The 26,321-nt window shown below is 40.4% G+C and overlaps 1 pseudogene; it reads left to right on the top strand.

Moving 5' to 3' along the window:
• The first annotated feature begins 18,591 nt into the window (after positions 1–18,591).
• Positions 18,592–20,167, top strand: LOC103001232 (serine/threonine-protein kinase PAK 2-like; annotated as a pseudogene).
• Positions 20,168–26,321: the final 6,154 nt, after the last annotated feature.

Below are 26,321 nucleotides of genomic sequence, written 5' to 3'. Positions count from 1 at the left end.
TTAAAATTCAGGCAGTTTGAGTGCAGGGAACCGTATTCAATACCTTGTAATAACCTATAAGGGAAAAGAATCTGAAAAAGAATATATATATACATGCATATATATATATATATGTATATATATATATATATATATATGTATGAATCACTTTGCTGTACACCTGAAATTAACACAACGTTGTAAACCAACTATACTTTAATTAAAAAATAAAGAAAAAAGAAAAAAATTCAGACGCATATACTTGACTGCTGTGTTTCTTTTGGTGTTTCTTTTAAACTGCACATACAGGAGGAGCTCACCTAACCAGCCTCTCCTTAAGTGGCTCACCAGATAACTGACGTTCTCCCTTCCCTCTGGAAGAATACTTCTGGAGAAGTGTTGCTCCCACAATACAATGACGAGGCCCTCCAGTTGAACACTCCACACTTCTGCTTCACTCAGTGGAAGATTAGGCCCACCGAGAGTGATGTGGGTGTGTCCCCAGCCTATTTACGGCTGATTTGTTATTATAGTTACACAGCAAATCAAACACTGTGAAAATCAATAGGATATGAGTGGTAATTAAAGGGGTTTATCACATATATGAAAACCATGTTAACTGCTTAGGAAAGACCCAATAAAGGCAAGTTGTTTTAAAAGAAATTGTTGGTGTACTAGATAGCACCCACAAAAGATTGCATTTTTGAGATCATAAAAATCAATAAGGATTTCTGTACTCAGATTATTTCCAAAGTGGTTAAGTTCTCCTCCCACATGAAAGAAACTGAAACTGGAAATTATAGAAAATACACTATCAGATGATTAATGAAGAAAATACGTAGAACTCCAATCAGCAGGGCTTATATTCAAAGAAGCCTTGGCCCTACACAAAAGATTGGCAAATTAATGTTCATTTATTATGTTTTAAGCTGAAATTTTTAAATTCAAGAATTTAAAAATTGTGTCTTTTTAGCAATGATCTCCTGCTTTTAAGTGACTTAACATTTGATCAATCCATACTCAGATCCCTATGGCTTCTACTGTAAATATACATGTATTTTCATCCAATTCTTGTTAAAAGGAATGAGGGGTAAGACAGGAAGAGGCAGAAATGTCCACTTTTCACTTCATGTTCTGTACTGTTTGGCATCAAGATAAAATAAAGATTTTATAAGTTTTGTTTCTGTTTTGTAACGAATTGACTCCATAATCTTTTCTTGGATGGGGGGTAGAGGAGTTGGGTGAGTGGAGCAAAAGCAAAGATTAAAAAAAAAAAAAATCAAATTTTTGGAAAAGGTGCTCCTACCTTCTTGTAGGGCAGAGCTCATCCCAGACACAGAAGCCCTTTTGCCCGAAATCTCAGGACAGAGCTGGTTCTTAATCTTGCTTCCCACAACACTGAGTTGCAAAAAAGATTCCAGGGGTATGACATGCTTCCAAGGAGGATATGATGCTATCTTTTCCAGGTTCATGCTCTCCAAGGCAAGCTGGGTACCCACTGCGTAGACAGTCACCCCCATTCTGCAGAGGAGGGAAGCCGGTCTGGACACATTGTCCTGGGAGAAGCCTTCCATGATGACCACGCCTACCTGCTGCACACCTTGCTGGAATAGACTGTCCTTCTCCTGAATGAAAACCTCATTCCTTAGGAAATCCAAAGCAGCACCAGGAAGCAGCAGGAAGTCTTGGTTGTTCCTCCTCTTCTTCTGTAGGTTAATTTGTCCAGAAGCTCCAAGATCTTGGCTGGATTCTGAAATGTATCCAGAGAAAACTCAAGTCGTGGTTCCTCACTGTAAAAGACCAAGCCAATTCGCACAACATCTGGATGAATACTTAGAGAGCTGATGGTGGTCTTTAAGAAATTGACAACATGTTGGAAATTCGATTGCTGAGCCCTGCTAAATTCCTCAATGAGGAACACCAAGTCAGCCGGGATAGCAGTTGGACACGCTATAAAAAAAACAAAAACAGAAAGAAGGGCTTTAGCATGAGAACAGAGGAATAAAGACAACAGTCCTTTTGTATACAAAAGTTGTATTATGCTATATTTTTATATACTATAATAATATATTTAGTATTACAAATTGTAATAATATATATTGTACTAAATTATATTCATGCTCATTAAAATTTAGTGGAAGCCTTTATGACCATCATTTGGCACGATGGTCAAAGAACATCATAGGGTTCAAAAATTTTCAAGTGAAAGTGTGCTCACATCACTTGTCAAATATATAAATATATGAATATACACAAGAAAGGGCCTTAAGATCATTTTTCAATTCATCTAAGTCCATTAGGAGCATCTGAATCTTCCTTGACTAGTTTTTTCTTCATTTTTCTGGTTTCAGGAAACCCTGGGTCAAATTCTCTTTTCTAGGCCTGAAACCTTTTTGATTTAATAATTGTTCCTCTTTTGGTAAAAGATGGAAATAACAAATGGTGACTATTGTGCACCTTTCTCTGATAAATTTCATGTCATTTTTAACAGAGGCAACAGGAAATATTGCAAGTTCCTACGAAAAATCTTTGTCCAAAAATTGCACCAAATGGCTGCTTCATTTTGCTATGAAAGAACCATTCCTTTAACCTGCCTCACACAGAGGTTAATGGAGTTCTGACTGCATAAACTCCCTTCTGAGATCACTCCAGACCCCTCCTACCCAATTTAAGGCAGGGCCTGAAGTAGGGAAATCCACAGTGTCTGCATAACAAAAAGGTCCAAATCTACTTTGACATATGAAAATACAAATCTCCTTAGCAGAGAGCCAAAACCACATATGCAGAGGACTGAATCCAATGTGTAGACAACTGGATACTGTGAAACAAAGTTTAGAGAAGAGACTATAGGGGCGACAGAATAACCCTTTCACTTATCTTTGGTCTCCTGATGTCCTGAAATTTTCCATTTGGTCCTTTTTTTATAAAGAATCAAAAATCAATCCTAGATTTAAAAAGAGGATGTTACCCCTGATTTTTCTAAGTCTGAAATGCCTTCTCTAGAAACTTCAAGCACCTTTGACTTCTCCCTTCCTTCACCTGCTGGTGCCAAGTGCTATCTTTCTCCTGTCAAGGTGTCTCCAAGATTCATCCTGTTTCCTCATCATCAGAGCCACCATCAGGATTTACCCAGTCATCCTCCCTGTGTGAACAGATGACAGCTCAGCCTTAAGCAAGCTGTGGATGAGTCTTATGGAATCCATCCTGCCCAGTGAAGGCTTTCTTAAAGGCCACTTTGGTGGTGTCATTTTTCCTGCTTAAAAGCCTATAGTCACTTCCCAGTGCCTTTGGGACCCGGTAATCAGGGTCCATCTTCCCTGATCCAATCTCATCCCTCACTCTTTTAACCCCCACCCCATTCCCAATTGGCTCCCTTTTTTCACTTTCTTCCCCTTCGTCCAGCCCATTCCCACTTCCACACCCTCACTCATGCTCTTCCCCTTACCAAGAGTGTCCTCCTCCTTTCTCCCTATATATTAAAATCATACCCATTATTGAGGGGCCAAAAAAGTTCTTCCTGGGTCAGGTTCTCCACTACACCCTCCTTTTGCTCTATTTCTACTTAATGTAGGGTTCATAGGTGCTTCTTTTTTCCTTATTATCTCTGCCTGGATTTTCCTCTTCTTGTCTCACATGTTGCCTCTAAAATCCCAAGGACTCTCAAGCTCTAGATGTTGAGAGGTCTGGGCAGAGCTATGATAGTTCAGAGAAAGGAGGGATTGATCACTTCTACTTGTGGGGATGCTCCAGCAAGAAGGTAACTTAAGAGCTGAAGGATAAAGTTTTGACTGTGGGCATTTTAGGCTGATGGTATAGTTTGTCCAAGAGCAGAGACAGAGGTGGAAAAGTATGACAGATACACAGCAAATGGTGAATAGTTCAGCTTGGCTCATGGTTAGAATGTATAAAGGGACTTAGCAGGAAATAAGGCTCAGTTGTTCTCAACGAACAGTGGAACACAACCCCATGGGACATTAGGAAATATATGGTGGTGTTTTGAATTGTGATAAGATTCAGGGATGCTACTGGAAGGGACCAGGGATGTTAAGCCCTCAACAATGTACAGGACAATCCTACATTATGAATTCTATCACCCAAAATGCCATTAGCCTCTCCCTTGAGCATCTTAAATGCGAACCCTAAGGAAGGACTTTATTTGATCTCTGAGGAGAAGACTGAATGCTCCTTCTTCTGGAAAAGGCATATAGTAACTTGGATTATTATTCAGAAATATTCACTCCCTACACCTCACTTCCATGAGAGGAACATACTTTCTTACTGCACTAATGATGACATAGCCATATGACTTGCTTTTGCCAATGGAATGTTGGCAGATGATAAAGCAGAGGTTTGAAAAATGCTTTTGCAACTGGATTTTCTCTCTTACACCTCTGTAATTACCATGGAAAGGATATGCCCAGACTAGCCTAATGATCCCAGTAGGAAGGTGACATCTAAGGAGCAGAAGCAAAAGTAGATGAGCCAACCCTCATCCAAATCCCAAATCTGTGAATAAGCCCAGGCAAGATCAGCAAAGCCCAATGAAGTTGAGCCCAATGAATATCAGCTGACCCCCAGCAGATCTGTGAAAATAAATGATTCTTTTCAGCCACCGACTTTTTGGATGGCTTGTTATGCAGCATCCTTGTGACCATAGTTAACTAATACAAGGTATGTGCCTGAGGCAAACCCATGCCTCCTCCTCTTCCCCATCCAGTGGTGCTACTGTCCTAGAACTGAGGAACCTAGAATGCCCCCTTCTCTGTTCTTTCCCCAGACTTTCTTGTTATGCTGAGAACCTCCCCCCACACAGTGGCTCAAACACCTAGGGACCAAACCTTACCTTCTATAGGCTCCATCTTGGCTTCGTTCTTCATCTCAAGCTGCCCAGTTCCTTGGATCACCCCACTCACATCCTGCATCACCTGTCTGACCCTGTCTTGTCCTTGCATCTCATATACAAGGGATGGGGTGCCCATCCCTGTAGTTCTCTCTTGTCAGAGTCTTGAACACCCACAGACATGACTTTCATGCCTTTCTCCCTCAATGTCTCTGCAGCCTCATGGACCTCATCCTCAGATTTGTCTGAGGTAATGACCACTGCATACTGCGGAATGCCCTGGAGAAACCGGCTTCCCGCTGCCTCCTGGAAGAAAGTCTGATAAAGGTATCGTAGAGCTTTGCCTGTCCTCCTGGAGCCTCCCCGAAGTACAAAGTGTTCATGGATGTGAGTCATCATCTCATCCTGGGTTTGGTAAGTGTTGAACAAAAATTCAGTGTGACCTTGACCACCGTATCAAGCCAGCCCAATCTGGTACTTGTCTCTGCCAACATCCAGCATGCCAACCACTCTGGAGATGAAAGTCTGCATCCACTGGAAACTGGTCCATGATGTGTTCTGTGAGGTGTCAGTGAGAAAGACCACATCTGCATAATGCTGGGCAGAATCTGGAATTAAAGAAGGGTTGTGGTGGGGAGTACATCAAATCAAGATCTCTTGAAAATTGAATACAAGGATGGTTTTCTGTGGAGACTATAAGAGGGAGAGGTACTATATATGTAACGCTGCACATATTGTACTTTCATCTCCTCTGTGTAAAACTCTATCACAAGGCTCTCTCCCTCCCATACCTTGCTGCCTGTGTTGTCTGCTTTTCTAGACTAAAGTATCTTTCAATTATTCTTCTTCTTTATTAAATACATTGTTTATAAAATTATTGAATTTAACTATAGGATAAAGGATGTTTTGAATTCACAAAAGAAACAAGTTTAATTATCAATTATGTTACTCATATCTGTAACTTGCATTGAAGTAAGGCTATTTTTTAAAACATTACAGTGTATTTTTCACTACATATATAACATTTTATAGTTTTGTTTTAATACAAGAAACCATAATAAACTATAAGCAATAGGTCCAAATCTCACCACTAGATAAACCCTGGAATCACCCTTTCTAGGTGGTCTCACCTTCAAATTCCATCAACAGGGTGTAGGATACTATAAAGCATTTTAGTTTTTGCTTTTCTGGAAAAGCAAAAATGGTGTTTCATTGTTGTTTTAATTTGTATCAATACAATTGTTGTTCTCGAATCTTACTTATTGGCCATGGCCAAAGATGCTTATTGCATCTAATTTACATTTAAATGTTTTAAAATATGCTTATTGGATAGGGCTATATATTACATGCAACTCTCGGGATATGAGATAATTTCAGTCATGTATACACGTATGATAATTAAACTTTAATAACTTAATCTTCAAAAAAATTATTCTTCTTCAACCAATGGAGGAAGCAAGGGAAGTTAACATATACTGAGCAGTTACTTTGTGCTAAAGACATTTATACATTTGTATCTATTTTAATCCTCATAAACCATCCTCCTAAGCAAGTATTATTATCTTTGTTGCACAAATGAGGAAACTGAAGTGTACAAGTGAAGCTGCTGGCCCATGCTCACACAACTAGGAAGTGGCAAAGGCAGGATTTAAGAAAATAGGTCTTTTGGACTCCAAAATCCAGGCTGTTTCCTCTGAAGAGCATGGTAGGATGTTCTTTTCCACCTATGACAACTCCATTCATCCTTCAAGCCCCAGTTCATCCAGGAAGTCTCCCCAGGTTCTCCGGTGATGACCTCCCACTACACTCAGTGTTTCTTCACTCCCATTGGAATTAGGCGTCCTTGTTGGAATGTTGGGTTTCGACAGGACCTCTTACCTTTGATCTTGCCCTCCATGGCCAAGCACAGAGTCTGGAGAATGCTTCCTGAGAAATCCTGCAGGATGTTGAAGTTTTCAGCGTTGAAGAGAAACTTCTCCAATGGCTCACTGGCTATTGTTTTCAACTCCTGGACATTCTGGACGTTGACCCCTACCACGTACACCACAACCCCATCTTCTTTCGACCTGTCAGCTGCCTCCTGGACTTCATCATTTGACTCCCCATCTGTCACCAGGATAACTACCTGGGGAACCCCATCCTTAGCCTGGCTGCCAGCTGCCTCAGTCAAGTAGTTGGTCCTGACGAACTCCAGGGCACTCCCTGTGTTTGTGCCTCCTGTATGGTAGGGCACGTTCCGGGTATGCTCCAGGACCACACTCTTCAGAGGGTGGTGGTTCAGCCGAAAGGCTGGGTAGATGTTGTCATTATACTGTGCGAGTTCCACTCGGATCTTGTCACTGCTGATGTCCAGCCCCAAGATGACAGGGTGAAGGAAGTTCTTCACTTTCTGGAAGTTCTGGGGTCCTATGCTGGTTGAGCTGTCTACTAGGAAGACAATGTCAGCCAGGACTGCTTCTCTGCAAGCTGCAAGAGAGGACAAAAGGGGTGGGGTCTGCGGGTCTTCACTCAAAATGCTTAGAACCAATGGAGCTGAACGGTGCACAAAAAGGGAGAGCAATGCCAGGCAGCCTATAGGCAGTGGTCCTCAGACACCCTAAATGACAGTGTGCTCAAAGAAGTGACAACATCCCTTGTGCCCCTCCTTCCCTCCACTCATCATGTTCTGAGGTTTCTGTCCTGCCTCCATCTTGAAATTCACTTGGACAATCCCATGAATCTCATTAAGGAGAAAAGCACTTGTGTAAATGCTTCTCAGCATGCTGAGAAAGGGGCTGTCCTCTTTCCAGTGGGAATAAACCTTGTCTCTAGGAGTGTGCCAGCCCCAACTGGTCAGAAAGCTGAATACAGCCTGTATTCCACAACACATCTCATTGCCACTCCACCACCTAGGAGCCCTGTGACCTACTTATAACTCACCTCTTTGAGACTTGATTTTCTTCTCTGCAGCACTGACATTTTTATACCAGCCCTCATACTCTCACAGGGTTGTTTTGAGGATAAAAGAGGATAAGCTCCTATATTAGACAATGTCAGTGCTCTACCCAGGTCCTTTTGGATTTCTTTTTTTTTTTAATTTATTTTATTGAAATATAGTTGACTTACAATGCTGTGTTAATTACTGCTGTACAGCAAAGTGATTCATTTATACATATATATGTTCTTTTTCATATTCTTTTCTTTTTTTAAGTATATTTTCCCTTTTTAAAAAAATCTATCTATTTATTTATTTATTTATTATTTTGGCTTCTCCGGGTCCCAGTTGTGGCATGCGAGATCTCTAGTTGTGACATGCAGACTTTTAGTTGCAGCATGGATGTGGGATCCAGCTCCCCAACCAAGGATTGAACCCGAACCCCTGCATTAGGAGCATGGAGTCCCACCCACTGGACCACCAGGAAAGTCCCCATAATCTTTTCCATTATGGCTTATCACAGGATATTGAATATAGTTCCCTGTGCTATACAGTAGGACCTTGTTGTTTATCCATTCTATATATAGCACTTTACATCTGCTAATCCCAAACTCCCAATCCATCCCTTCCCCCTCGGCAACCACAAGTCTGTTCTCTATATCTGTGATTCTGTTTCTGTTGCACAGATAAGTTCATTTGTGTCATATTTTAGATTCCACATATAAATGGTATCATTTGGTATGTGTCTTTGTCTGGCTTATGTCACTTAGCATGATAATCTCTAGGTCCATCCATGTTGTTGCAAATGGCATTATTTCATTCTTTTTTTATGGCTGAGTAGTATTGTATAGGTGTACCACATCTTCTTTATCCATTTTTCTATCAATGGACTTTTAGGTTGCTTCCATGTCTTGGCTACTGTAAACAGTGCTGCTATGAACAAAGTGGTGTATGTATCTTGGATTTCTTTTTACCATTTCTGTACACTGCTCTGTGGAGGACTTCTCTTCAGCTATTGGAGTTGTTTATCCTACAATATATGAAGGTCGAACCCCTTGCCTTGGGTCAAGACAACCCTGTGGCATAACTTACACTCCTGAGTTCTCCTGTGAGATTAAGCTAGAATTACCCTCTGTGACAGTTTTGCCTGAGATCACATCCTTCCTTCCTTTCCTCTCCTTCTCTGTCCTGCATCCTCCACATCCTTACTAACCTCCTTTGGGAGCTCTTCCATAATAAATAATATGTATCCAAATCCTTGTCTCAGGCTCTGTTTCTAAAGCACACAATCTAAGACATTTGCTCTATCGGAATGGATCTGCCCTAAAAGACCTGGGATCAAGTTCTAGCTCTGCCATCCAGTTTTGTTACCTTTAGCCTCAATTTCCTCACACACAAAAAGCAAATAATGATACTAATTGTGTTATATATCTATGTAAAAACAAATACTAATTGCCTTATGTATCATACATATCCCTATGTGTCTAACAAAACATTGCCTTACATATCTATCAGTCAGCAAGGTAAACAAGCTTTGAAAACGATGTAACACCAAGCAAATGGTAGTTATTATTACTATGTATATAAAACCTCTCTGTAAACCTTGAAGCAGGAAACAAAAGTAAGGTATATAATTTGGCAAAACAAATACAATACTCCCACCACATTCTGTGGTATCAAATGGGTCAAAAGTTTTAGCACTTCTTCCAGTTGACCTCCCTTATGTAGAAATACCAAAATAATGAGCAAGTAATGAAGGCTCTATCCTTTTGTGGGTTTTGATGGGACGCACAAGCAATCTTCTCTTTCTCTGCTCAAACATCTATGCTTTCTTATAGTTTAGTAATTAATTTATAAAGAATTTCCCTCAGTTTATGCCCCATCACCACCAACAGATGGACAAAGTTGATGACAGGTATATCATCACAGGTAATGACCCTAATGCTTCTGGGCACCTCCGATGGGCTAAGTGCTGTGATAAGCACTTTATTTGCATAAATTTCTTTAATGCTTTCAACAACTCTCTGAGGCAGGTACTGTCATCTCAGGAAGAAAATTTAAATTCAGAGAAATAAAGTAACTGTTCAAGATGGCCCAGAAAGTAGAGATTTGGGATTTGAACCCAGATCTTCCTTTTCCCTCAATTCACCCTCTTAACCAGCACATTATACCAACACACTGGCAGCAAAATAAGCAAGCTTCCTGGGGGAATCTACTGGCCCTCTCCCCTCCTCTGTCCCCATCCAGGCAATACGGGTAAGTTAATCTAGGAATAATAATATCATTCTAGGAACAACTATTTTTTCCTTCAAAAACAAACATACACTATGTCTGTATATAGAACCCTCATAAGGCCCACATGATATAAAAATAGTTGAGAAATCTTTGGTCAACAATTGGAGAGGAGCATAAAGTGTAGTTGGTTTAGTGAAATTCTAATATTAAAGTTAAACATGCACAATATCTAGAGAAAACTTGAATTCAAAAAGATACATGCACCCCAATGTTCATAGCAGCACTATTTACAATAGCCAAGACATGGAAGCAATCTAAATGTCTATCGACAGATGAATCGATAAAGAAGATGTGGTACATATATACAGTGGAATATTACTCGGCCATAAAAAAGAATGAAATAATGTCATTTGCAGCAACATGGATGGGCCTAGAGATTATCATACTAAGTGAAGTAAGCCAGAAAGAGAAAGAGAAATATTATATGATATCACTTATATGTGAAATCTAAACAAACGATACAAATGAACTTATGTACAAAACAGAAACAGACTCACAGACATAGAGAACAAATTTATGGTTACCAAAGGGGAAGGGGGAGGGGGAGGGATAAATTAGGAGATTGGGATTAGCAGATACACACTACTCTATATAAAACAAACAACAAGGTCCTACTGTATAGCACAGGAAACTATATTCAATGTCTTGTAATAACCTATAATGGAAAAGAAAAAAATATATATATATATAATATATATATGTATACACACACGTATGTGTATATATATCTGAATCACTTTGGTGTACACCAGAAACTGACACAGTGTTGCAAATCAACTATACTTCAATTAAAAATTAATTAATTAATTAAGCATGCACACATATGGAAGGGATATATGGGAAGGATAAGAGATAAATCTTTGAGTTCCGTGACTTCTAGATCAGAAATAAAAAGAGAAAAATCCTTTGTACCTGGAGAGACGTGGCCAACAGGTGGAGCTGCCTTTGCCAACGTATCACAGAGCTCCTGGCATAGCTTCAGGGCGAAACTGCCCAAACCAGAGAAGTTGGGAACAAAGGCAACGAACTTCTCCACAGGACTGCTCGAAATCTCCTTGAGCTCTGCTGAAACCGCATCTCCGACGCCCATGGCGTAGAGGAGGATGCCCGCCCTCCTAAAGGCATCTGTGGGCTCTTGCACGTGGTCCTCTGCTGGGCTGCTGCCGATCGATCACCACGGCTACTTGAGGCACGCCCTGGCTTGCCCGGCTCCCCGCTGTTTCCTGGAAGTGGTGATCTAGGAGGAACTGCAGGGCCAGCCCCATCTTGTGGCCCCCCGGCGTAAATGGAAACCTCTGGATGTGTCTCAGCACTTCGCCTTCGCGATGGTAGGTGGAAAGGAGGAACTCGGATTGGGGCTGGTCACTGTACCGGGCCAGCCCCACGCGGACCGCCTCTCTGCTGACATTGAAGCCATTGACCACAGTGTACAAGAAGCTCCGCACGCTGCGGGTGTTCTGGGGGTTGTTGCTGGTGTCCACCAGAAACACGACATCTCGCACAGAGTCCTCCCTGCACACTAGGGAAGAGAGTCCACAAAATTGTTAGCTACTGGCTGTTAACACATCTCTCCCGATTTGGTGCCTTTGCACCCCACAGCTCTTTGATGACAGCTAATATGCACACGGCCCAGACACACCATCATCTTCCTTTGCTTCCTCATGGCCACCATCTACCCTGGTTCACCTGCCGCCCTGTGTTCCATTCTAACAGATATCTGACCCTTCAATTAGACCCCTGGCCATGGTCCTCCATTTATCCCTTAAACCTCATAAAAGAAACCAGCTTTCTACCAATAGAGGATGCTGTTGGAACCCCACCTAGATCCCCTTTGCCAGTAGCACACCCGTGCCCCAGCTGCTTCAAGCGCTGCAGTCACCTGCTTCCGGCTGAGACTTTGTCCAGAGACCTGCTCCTGGCTGAAGGGAGCAGCCTCATCTAGAGACACCTGGGAAGTTATACTGCCGCCACCACCCTGGGTGGGCAGTGTTTGATCACATGGAGATACAAATGCCTGGCCCCCTTGCATTAACTGAAACCATTCATGGTGTTATTTATGCCCCAGTGGCTCCCATGGCTCAGGGCCAGGCTTGATTTTATGGGAGGCTGCATGCTTGCTTGGCTGCTTCTCCCCCTAGCCTACCTCACTTCTGTCACTCCTTTACAGGTTTGTCCTAAAGAGTCCTGCCTCAAAATAACATGTTCACCAAATCCCTGTCCCCGGCTCTGCTTCTAGAGAAGCTGACCTAAGGCATCAACTTTCCACCTTTGACCTCTGACCTTCCCTGGCCACCACAAGCCTCTTTAAGTCTGACACGTGGCATTACCATAGGTGTGACTCACATTTGTCCTTTGGCACCTTGAACTCAAAGCTACATCGTGTGATTACTTCTCCCAAACCCAGCTCTAATTCTGGGAACCACATTCCCCACTGTGGTCAGACCAAGTAGCACTCCAGCTGGGCCCACCCTGGTCTCCAGCATGGAGGGGATCAGACACCAGGTGGCTGCAGGACCTGAGCACACAGCTCATCTCTCTGGTCCTCGGATTGCGTTTCCCTAGAATAAAGGGGTTGACCACATGACCTGGTCTCTTCAACTCCAACTTTGTTTTTCTGTGACTCAGTGCATAATTATCCCAACTGGGTAACAGCATTTACATTTGGTTTTGTGCCAGGAGTGTTAAACCCTGGCTTGGGCTAGCCCTGCACTATCTCTGTAGCTTTGTCTCTCTACCCTCTGCACTTCTCTGCCTGTGTTCCAGGCTCCTTAGCCCAGCTTCTAAACTCTCCACGCTTCTACCTGCCACTGGCCTTTAACGTGCTGTTCCCCCTCCAACACTGTTGGTGGGAATGTAAATTGGTGTAGCCACTATGGAAAACAGTATGGAGGTTCCTTAAGAAACTAAAAATAGAGCTACCATATAATCCAGCAATCCCACTCCTGGGCATATATCTGGAGAAAACTACAGTTCAAAAAGATACATGCACCCCAATGTTCACTGCAACACTATTTACAATAGACAGGACATGGAATCAACCTAAGTGTCCATCGACAGATGAATGGATAAAGAAGATGTGGTATATATACACAATGGAATAGTATTTGGCCATAAAAAAGAATGAAATAATGCCATTTGCAGCAACATGGATGGACCTAGAGATTATCATACTAAGTGAAGTAAGTCAGACGGAGAAAGACAAATCTCATATCACTTATATGTGGAATCTAAAATATGACAGAAATGAACTTATGTACAAAACAGAAACAGACTCACAGACATAGAGAACAGACGTGTGGTTGCCAAAGGGGAAAGGCAGGAGAGGGATAAATTAGGAGCTTGGGATTGACAGATATACACTACTATACATAGAATAGATAACCAACAAGGGCCTACTGTATACCACAGGGAACTATATTCAATATCTTGTAATGACCTATAATGGAAAATAATCTGAAAAAGAATATATATATATATATATATATATATACACATATTATACTTATATATATGAATAACTGAATCACTTTGCTGTACATCAGAAACTAGCACAACATTGTAAATCAACTATACTTCAATTAAAACAAAATGCTTTTCCCTCCATCATTTCTTTTTTTTTTAATTTTTATTTTACACTGGAGTATAGTTGATTAACGGTGTTGTGTTAGTTTCAGGTGTACAGCAAAGTGATTCAGTTATACATATACATGTATCTATTCTTTATCAAAAATTTTTCCCATTTAGGTTATGACAGAATACTGAGCAGAGTTCCCTGCTGCTATACAGTAGGTCCTTGCTGGTTATCTATCTTAAATATAGCTGCGTGTACATGTCAATCCCAAACTCCCAATCTATCCCTCCCCCCTGCCACCCTTACCCCCGGTAACCATTAGTTCCTTCTCTAAGTCTGTGAATCTGTTTCTGTTTTGTAAATAAGTTCATTTGTATCTTTTTTTTTAGCTTCTGCATATAAGCAATATCATATGATATTTGTCTTTCTCTGCCTGACTTATTTCACTTAGTATGCTAATCTCCAGGTCCACCCATGTTGCTGCAAATGGCATTACTTCATTCTTTTTTATAGCTGCATAGTATTCCATTGTATATATGTACCACATCTTCTTTATCCATTTATCTGTCAATGGACATTTTGGTTGCTTCCATGTCTTGGCTGTTGTAAACAGTGCTGCAATGAACATTGGGGTGCACATATGCTTTCAAGTCATGTTTTTCTCCAGATATATGCCCAGGAGTAGGATTGCTGGATCATATGGTAGCTCTATTTTTAGTTTTTTAAGGAACCTCCATACTGTTCTCCTTTGTAACACTGTAAATCAACTATACTTCAATTTTTTAAGAAATGTTGTTCCCTCCATCAAATTTCTTTTTTCTCTTTTTTTCTTCTTCTGGTAAATTCCCATAGAATCATGTCCTTTTATCCTGGTTTGTAACATAACATTCATTAGTGTGCTTCTTCAATTAATGACAACCTCCCCAGCTAGAGTGGGCTCCGTGAAAACAGATACCATACATTTTGTTTGTTGGTCCACCACTCAAGTGTCTAGCATAGAGTAGTCACCCAAAAAATGTTGGTGGAAGGAAATGTTTGGGAAAGAGAGAGGGTGAGAGGGGGGGAAGAAGGGAGAAGACTTCACTTACAAGGATGGGAACGTTGAACATGAATGAAACCAAATCAGGGAATCAGAAAATTCTAGAGGTAGAATAACCCTATAAAACTATGCAGTGCAATACTGCAGCCACTAGGTATGTGTGGCTGTTTAGCACTTGAACTGTAGCTAGTGTGACTGAGAGAAATGAAATTTTAAGTTTTACTGAATTTTATTGTATTTTAATTTAAATAGTCACACGTATCTAGTGCCCACTGTATTGAAGAGTGCAAGTATAGAATGAATTCAATTCACCTATCTCACAGATAAGGAAAATAAGACCTAGAAAGGCAAAGTAACATGTGTAAATCTGTTCGAAGAGCCAGCATTAGAAACCAGGTCCCTTGACATCTAGCCCATACCCTGGACTGCCATAAAGAAGATTAAATTGAAAGCCCATGTTACAGAAAGGCAAAGACCACATGAGAGTTTAGGCAGAAAAGGGCTGGAGAAGGTTTGTGTACTTCAGGGACAGTAAATCCTGAAGGGACAGTCACTTCTAGATTCCTGAGTCCCACCTCTGGGAAGTTTGCCTAATCTCAATCATAAAGCCAAGTGAAGTCAGGATTATTGAAAAGGATGATAATCAATGAGCTTGAGGCCCTTTAAGTTTCCCTTCCCTTTGGCCCTCCAAATGCAATCCTCTTGAGAGGAGAGGGTCCAGTGAATGCTCCAGGGATGGCCACCTGCTTTGTCCCCTTAAAAGCTCTTTCAGAAGAGATCAAACACAGACCAGGAAGTGTTTCCCTGATCTTTCCAATCAGGAGAAACCTCACAGCTATAGAATGTCTTTCAGGCAAAGATATGGTTTCATCACATGCAACTTGAGAGATATATTACATTTTCATACATTGTTACTTTCTGAACGACTAGATTTTTGTCATTTTAGAAGGTGTTTGAAGCAGGAGAAGATTCACTGTCACAGCTTCTGTTCACACTGAGAGGAGTCAGAGCCAAAGGGAAATTTAGAGACTTCATGTTTTTTCCCGATAAATAACAGCCTGTGTAAATATTTCTGAACATTTAAAACTCAATATTGTCTCAGTGGGAGCTTCAGGTTACTCATACAATCTTCTCTTGATGATTTCATCTTGAAAAGTCCCCAAAGTTAAAATGACTGCAAAAAAAAGTTGCAGAAGTGTCCTTAGCACTCGGGGAAACTATTCACCTTGTGATGACAATTGCCCTGTGGAAGAGCACAGCCAAAGAAGACAAAGCAAAATGCAGAGTCAATAGAATAGGTCCACATTTACAAAAGCATTTGAGAGCTTGGTAACACATTCAGAAGGATAGCATCTTTTAATATTTATTTTTCGTCATTTGAGGTTAAGCTTTGAAAAATATCAAGGGCCCATCATCAACTAAAAGCTTTCAGATTCTAAATTCTCCTTAAAAGAATCATTTCCCTTTTGTTAAGTATGAAACTCCTGTAATATTTTCTTTTAATATTGTCACTACCACTCTATTCCTGGCAAGGTCATAATTTTTGGCTTAAAGAACCCAATGCGTTACCAATTCTCTGTGACTTGATGAAGCCAAAACCAGCTGCAAGGAAGATGATCCCTCAAAATGTCTCCCAAGTCTCCATTTTAGATATGTACCTAGAGAGAGAAAGATACCTCATAATTAAAATTATGCCTTCATATAGTTAAAATGAGTGCATCATATTGTATATTCATTATACCTGAATACAGTTGATTTAAAAAAAATACACACACAACTATGTCCTTCCCCAGACCAATTATAAAAATAAAGAAGGATATGTTGCCATATTTTTTCAATTGTGCAAGGACTATGGTCTTGCTGACCCAACTCAGGAAGAATTTTGTAAACACCCGAAGTATATACCTCAGACTTCATCTGTTTAAAGTTGTCCAGATATGGCTATAAAAGGAAAAATCATATAGGGCATGTGGTAGAACCACCGTTGCACACACTGAATTCATTTGGTGGAACATAAACATTTCTGGATGATTTTGCTTGTATTTTTATACAAGCATTGGATGACCTGATAAACACTGTGGTATGAGGAAATATTCAAGTGTCTCAGAAGCACATCTGCCTGATAAAATCAGGCTAGCCTTTTACAAGTTCCCAGAAGAAGCAGAACACCAGACTTCCCTCCCCTAGACTTGGATCTAGTTCCAAAGGCCTCCATGGAAATCATCCACTCCCAATTCCATTTCTAATTTTTGACTCTAAGAAACCCCATATATTTAAAAATAAGAACAACATGGCAATCACATTGAATGAGATGTTCCAACTGGAACAGGGAACACCACATCTTTATCTTCTATCTAACTAACCTCACAGCCATCCTCAGCAGAGTGCAGTGGGGTTAAAAGCAAGGATTCTTGGAGATAGACAGCCTAGGTTTGAATCTCAAATCTGCTACTTAATATTTGGATCTTGGGCAAGTTGCTTCTCTTCTCAGTTTCCCCATTTGTAAAATGGGAGCAATAATAGCATCTACCTCGTAGTCTGGTGATAAGGATCAAATGAGTTCATTATTGTAAAACAGCTTACCCATGCCTGGCACTTAAAAGCACTCTTTAAGTGCTTGTTAAATAAGTCTTCTTAGAAATTCACTATGTAAAAGTGAAAACGTATTCCCCCTAATTTGAAACTCAGACTCTGTGCAAGTAGAGGATCACCTATACTTTGCACTGTGTATTAATAAAGCAGTTATTTTGTTGTGTATATTGTACTTTATATTTTTTATTTGATTGGTTCAATTTTCACTTTCAATTGATTGCTACTTTGTAACTGTGCTCATCTCCGTGTTCCTCGCCTCAAATCTAGGAAAAGCCAGCTAAGCAGGCCTTACTCTGTTCATTTTGTTGATGGAAATGAAAAGGTCGGGTCCCAGAAAGGCTTAAGCAGCGTCCCAGGGCTACACAGTCATGCACAGTCAAGTTCTGTCCCAGGTAACCTGATTCCAGGTCCATCGCATGGCTGTACTTCAAACATCTGCTTCAAACCCTTCAATGAAAATCTCCAAGGCCATACTGTCACTCAACTCCCCAGAGTCTGCTTCATGTAAAATGAAGACCTGTGAGCAATCTGCCTTGGGGTAAAAATGTGAGTTCAAGCCCTCTTTAAACTTATCAAAGAGCTTAAGCAAGAATCTCACAGTGTCTAAATCACTTTGCAGTCTCGGGCCCTTTAAGCAGAATATTGCGTAGAAATGATATCACAGTGCCCAGAAATAGCAGCCACCCAACAGCTGAGTCCTCTCTGCAGAAGGTGTAAGTGTAGCCATCCTGCTTCTCTAAGACATGTTTCTACTGTGCATGCTTCATTTTCTCCTTGGCAGTGACTCAGGGTGTGAGATAACCACATCTGTTATATTATTTTACAGCAACAGAAAATACTGGGAGAAGTCTTGACTCCAAAGGAAGCCTTGATTCTGGTTTCAGCTTGACCTTTGGCTCCATGTACTTGAGCAAGCCAGTTCAACTCTCAAGGTTGATGTGATGACTCTAGGGAGCTTGGCACTGATTTGAGACACCTATGATATTGCCTACTATATTACAAACCTTCCCCAGGGCATTAATCCAGCAACTTTCCAAAAAATGATGTGATATAATTGGATTCTCTGTTCCTCAGTTTCTACATCAACCTCCCATTAACGCCTCCTTAAGGAGGCTTGCAAGTAATTTGAAAGAAGATACTTTAAGAATAAGTTTTCCATTCCCCAACAAATTTTCATCTAATGGCAAATAAATGAAAGTGTGAATCTTAAAGAATAGGTGGTTCTAATGGATTAAGGACAGTGTGAGGGTAAAGAGAGCGAGAGTTTGGGGCGGCTCCTGAGCCCGCAGGGAGCTCGGCCGGAGGCTCCTCGCTGGGGCAGAGACCTTTCCTCTCCAGGGGCCATATCATAATTCTGAATCATGGCTGATAACGGAGAACTGGAAGACAAGCCTCCAGCGCCCTCCCCCAGTGCAAATGAGCAGTACCATTTTTAGCACTGGAGGCAAAGACCCTGTGTCAGCCAATCACAGTTTGAAACCGTTGACCTCTGCTCCAGAGGAAAAAAAACCCCAGGAATAAAATCATCTCTATATTCTCAAGCACAGAGAAAGGAAGTAAGAAGAAAGAGAAGGAAAGGCCAGAAATTTCTCCTCCATATGATTTTGAGCACACCATCCATGTCGCCTTTGATGCTGTTACTGGAGAATTCACTGGCATGCCAGAACAGTGGGCTCGATTATTACAGACCTCCAATATCACAAAACTAGAGCAAAAGAAGAATCCTCGGGCTGTGCTGGATGTCTTAAAGTTCTATGACTCCAACACAGTGACGCAGAAATATCTGAGCTTTACTCCTCCTGAGAAAGATGGCTTCCAGTCTGGAACACCAGCACTGAATACCAAGGGTTCGGAAACAGCAGTAGTAACAGAAGAAGAAGATGATGATGAAGAGACTCCTCCTCCTCTTATTGCCCCATGACCAGATCATACAAAATCAATTTATACACGGTCTGTAACTGATCCTATTCCTGCCCCAGTTGGTGATTCTAATGTTGACAGTGGTGCCAAGACTTCAGACGAACAGACAAAGAAGGCCAAAATGACAGATGAAGAGATTATGGAGAAATTAAGAACTATTGTAAGCATAGGTGACCCTAAGAAAAAGTATACAAGATATGAAAAAATTGGGCAAGGGGCTTCTGGCACAGTTTTCACTGCTACTGATGTGGCATTGGGACAAGAGGTTGCTTTAAGCAGATTAATTTACAGAAACAGCCAAAGAAGGAATTGATCATTAATGAGATTCTGGTGATGAAAGAATTAAACAATCCCAACATAGTTAACTTCTTAGACAGTTACCTGGTGGGAGACGAATTGTTTGTGGTAATGGAGTACATTGCTGGGGGATCACTTACTGATGTTGTAACAGAGACCTGAATGGATGAAGCACAGATTGCTGCTGTATGCAGAGAGTGTTCACAGGCATTGGAGTTTTTACGTGCTAATCAAGTGATCCATAGAGACATCAAAAGTGACAATGTGCTTTTGGGCATGGAAGGATCTGTTAAACTTACTGACTTTGGTTTCTGTGCCCAGATCACTACTGAGTAGAGCAAGCGAAGTACTATGGTTGGAACGCCATACTGTATGGCACCAGAGGTGGTTACACGGAAAGCTTATGGCCCTAAGGTAGACATCTGGTCTCTGGGTATTATGGCTATTGAGATGGTAGAAGGAGAGCCTCCATACCTCAGTGAAAATCCTTTGAGGGCTTTGTACCTGATACCGACTAATGGAACCCCAGAACTTCAAAACCCAGAGAAACTTTCCCCAATATTTTGGGATTTCTTAAATCGATGTTTGGAGATGGATGTGGAGAAAAGGAGTTCAGCCAGAGAATTGTTACAGTATCCCTTCCTGAAACTGGCCAAACCATTAACAAGCTTGACACCACTGATCATGGCAACTAAAGAAGCATTGAAGAGTAACCGTTAACATCATTGTCGTGGCCTCATATTCTTTTTTCCATTTTCTAAAAGAAGTCTTTTACTATATGAAAATTATTATTCTTTTGGGGTTTAAAGAAATGGTCTGCATAACATGGAGGGAAGAAACAAGCTACTACTTCCTGAAGACAACCAAGAAAAAATTGCAAAACAGAATGACAACTTTCTATTGAACCCCTTCTTTAGGGTCCAAAAGGAATTGTGGACTGAATCACTAGTCTTATGCCTTTCAGCAGAAAGCCCATCAGGGCCATTTATCATGCTTGAGATTTGCATTTTATTTTGCTGACTTCATTATAATAGATCCCATTCATTGTCCCTTTTGGGGTATTTTCAGTACTTGAATGGCAGATTTGAGTTTTTCAGAGTATTTGTTTTATCTGCTAGTCTTCTTTTCTCTCTTCTTCATAACTTTCTTTCCCCTGACTTGTTCCTTCTGAGTTGCTTTGAGAAATGTTTCTTATGCCTAAATTGGAGGCAAGTGTGATAGAAATTACATAGCTCCTTATATTGGCAAAGGAGTTCAGTATGGTTTAACTTTGTATAGAAGTTAGAACCAGCTATTGTTACATGTAACATTTCAGTTCAGAATTTGAACTGAAGGAAGGGAAGAAAAGTATGTGATTTTTAACATTTTTAATAAATGTGAAAGAGTCAATTTTTAAAATTTCATAATAGTGAGTTGTTTGGCATTTGTTACATGTATAGAGAGAAGACTAATAATCTATATCTATAACTAAATCATTGAAAGAGTAAAAGAGTCCCATTGATGATACTTTCTTACATTTTCGTTTTTCTTTCTATGTCCTCTTCAGATTTGGCTTCAGGACTTTGTTTGTGCCGCTTTCCCCTTCCCTCTTTTTTTCCCTTCATTTTGGAAATAAGTTTCTGTATATGTTGTAATTTTAGCTAGTTTGTTTGTTTTTTAACTAACCTTTTCTCACGCTACTGCTCACCCCCTTCCCATGGTGAATACTATAATAACCATTGAATTTTCAGAATTTAAAACTTAACTTTTTTTTCCATTTAAAGGTAAAAAATATTTGGAACTAGCAGAGACAAAGTGAGAGGCTTGAACCTTGGTGAGCTCTAAAATAATTAGATAAGATTATATTCATGAAAGAGAAATGTCAGTTACTTAGAGATGCAGCTTCTGACCAGTAAACTGTAGAGATTTGTTATAAACATTGTTCCCAACCCATTACCAAAAAAAATTTTTTTTAGTTTAATAGACATTTATTCTATCATTATATATACTTGAACCACCTCTACACACAAAGTAATATGGTTTAAGGTTTTCTGACTGGGAAGGAATTTGGGTCTCAAAAGGTTTTGTGAGCCTGCTACATGTTTTCTGGAAATCATTTAAGTGGGTCTTTTAAAAGACCCTTGAAGAAAATACAAGGAAAATTGGTTTGCAAGAAATCCAGCAATTAGATTTCAAAATTAAACTACCTATTAAGATAGCAAACCAAGGAGGATTAACCAAGATGGCGGAGTAGAAGGACGTGCTCTCATTCCCTCTTGTGAGAGCACCAGAATCACAACTAGCTACTGGACAATCATTGACAGGAAGACCCTGGACTTCACCAAGGAGGATACCCCACATCCAAGGACAGAGGAGAAGCCACAGTGAGACAGTAGGGGGGGCGCAATCAGAGTAAAATCAAATCCCATAACTGCCAGGTGGGTGACTCACAGGCTGGCGAACACTTATACCACAGAAGTCCACCCACTGGAGTGAAGGTTCAGAGCCCCATGTCAGGCTTCCCAACCTGGGGGTCCGGCAACGGGAGGAGGAATTCCTAGAGAATCAGACTTTGAAGCCTAGTGGGAATTGATTGCAGGACTTTGACAGGACTGGGGGAAACAGAGACCCCACTCTTGGAGGGCACACACAAAGTAGTGTGTGCATCGGGACCCAGGGGAAGGAGCAGTGACCCTGGGGGAGACTGAAACAGACCTACCTGCTAGTGTTGGAGGATCTCCTGCAGAGGCAGGGGGTGGCTGTGGCTCACCGTGAGGACAAGGACACTGGCAGCAGAAGTTCTGGGAAGTACTCCTTGGTGTGAAGCCTCCCAGACTCTGCCATTAGCCCCACCAAAGAGCCCAGGTAGGCTCCAGTGTTGGGTCGCCTCAAGCCAACCAACAGGGAGGGAACCAAGCCCCACCCACCAGCAGACAAGCAGATTAAAGTTTTACTGAGCTCTGCCCACCTGAGCAACAGCCAACTCTACCCACCACCAGTCCTTCCCATCAGGAAACTTGCACAAGCCTCATAGATAGCCTCATCCACCACAGGGCAGACAGCAGAAGCAAGAAGAACTACAATCCTGCAGCCTGTGGAACAAAAACCACATTCACAGGAAGACAGATAAGATGAAAAGGCAGAGGGCTATGTACCAGATGAAGGAACAAGATAAAACCTCAGAAAAACAACTAAATGAAGTGGAGATAGGCAACCTTCCAGAAAAAGAATTCAAAATAATGATAGTGAAGATGATCCAGGACCTCGGAATAAGAATGGAGGCAAAGATTGAGAAGATGCAAGAAATGATTAACAAAGACCTAGAAGAATTAAAGAACAAACAAACAGAGATGACCAATACAATAACTGAAATGAAAACTACACTAGAAGGAATCAATAGCAGAATAACTGAGGCAGAAGAACGGAAAAGTGACCTGGAATACAGAATGGTGGAATTCACTGCTGCACAACAGAATAAAAAAAAAAAAGAATGAAAAGAAATGAAGACAGCCTAAGAGACCTCTGGGACAACATTAAATGCAACAACATTCGCATTATAGGGGTCCCAGAAGGAGAAGAGAGAGAGAAAGGACCAGAGAAAATATTTGAAGAGATTATAGTCGAAAACTTCCCTAACATGGGAAAGGAAAGAGCCACCCAAGTCCAGGAAGGGCAGAGAGTCCCATACAGGATAAACCCAAGGAGAAACACAGTAATCAAAGTGGCAAAAATTAAAGACAAAGAAAAATTATTGAAAGCAGCAAGGGAAAAACGACAAATAACATACAAGGGAACTCCCATAAGGTTAACAGCTGATTTCTCAGCAGAAACTCTACAAGCCTGAAGGGACTGGCATGATATACTTAAAGTGATGAAGGGGAAAGGGAAGAACCTACAACGAAGATTACTCTACCCAGCAAGGATCTCATTTAGATTTGATGGAGAAATCAAAAGCTTAACAGACAAGCAAAAGCTAAGAGAATTCAGCACCACCAAACCAGCTCTACAACAAATGCTGAAGGAACTTCTCTAAGTGGGAAACACAAGAGAAGAAAAGGACCTACAAAAACAAACCCAAAACAATTAAGAAAATGGTCATAGGAACATACATATCGATAATTACCTTAAACGTGAATGGATTAAATGCCCCAACTAAAAGACATAGACTGGCTGAATGGATACAAAAACAAGACCCATATATATGCTGTCTACAAGAGACCCACTTTAGACCTAGGGACACATACAGACTGAAAGTGAGGGGATGGAAAAAGATATTCCACGCAAATGGAAATCAAAAGAAAGCTGGAGTAGCTATACTCATATCAGATAAAATAGATTTTAAAATAAAGAATGTTACAAGAGACAAGGAAGGACACTACATAATGATCAAAGGATCAATCCAAGAAGAAGATATAACAATTATAAATATATATGCACCCAACATAGGAGCACCTCAATACATAAGGCAACTGCTAACAGCTATAAAAGAGGAAATCGACAGTAACACAATAATAGTGGGGGACTTTAACACCTCACTTACACCAATGGACAGATCATCCAAAATGAAAATAAATAAGGAAACAGAAGCTTTAAATGACACAATAGACCAGATAGATTTAATTGATATATATAGGACATTCCATCCAAAAACAGCAGATTACACTTTCTTCTCAAGTGCGCACGGAACATTCTCCAGGATAGATCACATCTTGGGTCACAAATCAAGCCTCAGTAAATTTAAGAAAATTGAAATCATATCAAGGATCTTTTCTGACCACAACACTATGAGATTCAAAATGAATTACAGGGAAAAAAATGTAAAAAAGACAAACACATGGAGGCTAAACAATACGTTACTAAATGACCAAGAGATCACTGAAGAAATCAAAGAGGAAATCAAAAAATACCTAGAGAAAAATGACAATGAAAACACGATGACCCAAAACCTATGGGATGCAGCAAAAGCAGTTCTAAGAGGGAAGTTTATAGCTATACAAGCCTACCTAAAGGAACAAGAAAAATCTCAAGTAAACAATCTAACCTTACACCTCAAGAAACTAGAGAAAGAAGAACAAACAAAACCCAAAGTTAGCAGAAGGAAAGAAATCATAAAGATCAGAGCAGAAATAAATGAAATACAAACAAAGAAAACAATAGCAAACATCAATAAAACTAAAAGTTGGTTCTTTGAGAAGATAAACAAAATTAATAAGCCATTAGCCAGACTCATCAAGAAAAAGAGGGAGAGGACTCAAATCAATAAAATCAGAAATGAAAAAGGAGAAGTTACAACAGACACCGCAGAAATACAAAGCATCCTAAGAGACTACTACAAGCAACTTTATGCCAATAAAATGGACAACCTGGAAGAAATGGACAAATTTTTAGAAAGGTATAACCTTCCAAGACTGAACCAGGAAGAAACAGAAAACATGAACACACCAATCACAAGTAATGAAATTGAAACTGTGATTAAAAATCTTCCAACAAACAAAAGTCCAGGACCAGATGGCTTCACAGGTGAATTCTATCAAACATTTAGAGAAGAGCTAACACCTATCCTTCTCAAACTCTTCCAAAAAATTGCAGAGGAAGGAATACTCGCAAACTCATTCTATGAGGCCACCATCACCCTGATACCAAAACCAGACAAAGACACTACAAAAAAAGAAAATTACAGACCAATATCACTGATGAATATAGATGCAAAAATCCTCAACAAAATACGAGCAAACAGAATCCAAAAACACATTAAAAGGATCATACACCACGATCAAGTGGGATTTATCCCAGGGATGCAAGGATTCTTCAATATACGCAAATCAATCAATGTGATACACCATATTAACAAACTGAAGAGTAAAAACCATATGATCATCTCAACAGATGCAGAAAAAGCTTTTGACAAAATTCAACACCCATTTATGATAAAAACTCTCCAGAAAGTGGGCATAGAGGGAACCTACCTCAACATAATAAAGGCCATATATGACAAACCCACAGCAAACATCATTCCCAATGGTGAAAAACCGAAAGCATTTGCTCTAAGATCAGGAACGAGACAAGGATGTCCACTCTCACCACTATTATTCAACACAGTTTTGGAAGTCCTAGCCACGGCAATCAGAGAAGAAAAAGAAATAAAAGGAATACAAATTGGAAAAGAAGAAGTAAAACTGTCACTGTTTGCAGACGACATGATACTATACACAGAGGATCCTGAAAATGCTACCAGAAAACTACGAGAGCTAATCAATGAATTTGGTAAAGTTCCAGGATAGAAAATTAATGCACAGAAATCTCTTGCATTCCCATACATTAGTGATGAAAAATCTGAAAGAGAAATTATGGAAACACTCCCATTTACCATTGCAACAAAAAGAATAAAATACTTAGGAATAAACCTACCTAGGGAAACAAAAGACCTGTATGCAGAAAACTATAAGCCACTGAAGAAAGAAATTAAAGATGATACCAACAGATGGAGAGATATACCATGTTCTTGGATTGGAAGAATCAACATTGTGGAAATGACTATACTACCCAAAGCAATCTACAGATTCAATGCAATCCCTATCAAACTACCAATGGCATTTTTTATGGAACTAGAACAAATCACCTTAAAATTTGTATGAAGACACAAAAGACCCTGAATAGCCAAAGCAGTCTTGAGGGGAAAAAACGGAGCTGGAGGAATCAGACTCCCTGACTTCAGACTATACTACAAAGCTGCAGTAATGAAGACAATATGGTACTGGCACAAAAACAGAAACATAGATCAATGGAACAAGATAGAAAGCCCAGAGATAAACCCACGCACCTGTGGTCAACTAATCTATGACAAAGGAGGCAAAGATATACAATGGAGAAAAGACAGTCTCTTCAATAAATGGTG

This window comes from Balaenoptera acutorostrata, chromosome 4 (genome assembly GCF_949987535.1).
Source record: "Balaenoptera acutorostrata chromosome 4, mBalAcu1.1, whole genome shotgun sequence".
NCBI classification, from domain to species: domain Eukaryota; kingdom Metazoa; phylum Chordata; class Mammalia; order Artiodactyla; family Balaenopteridae; genus Balaenoptera; species Balaenoptera acutorostrata.
This window is presented reverse-complemented; position numbering and strand designations above follow the sequence as displayed.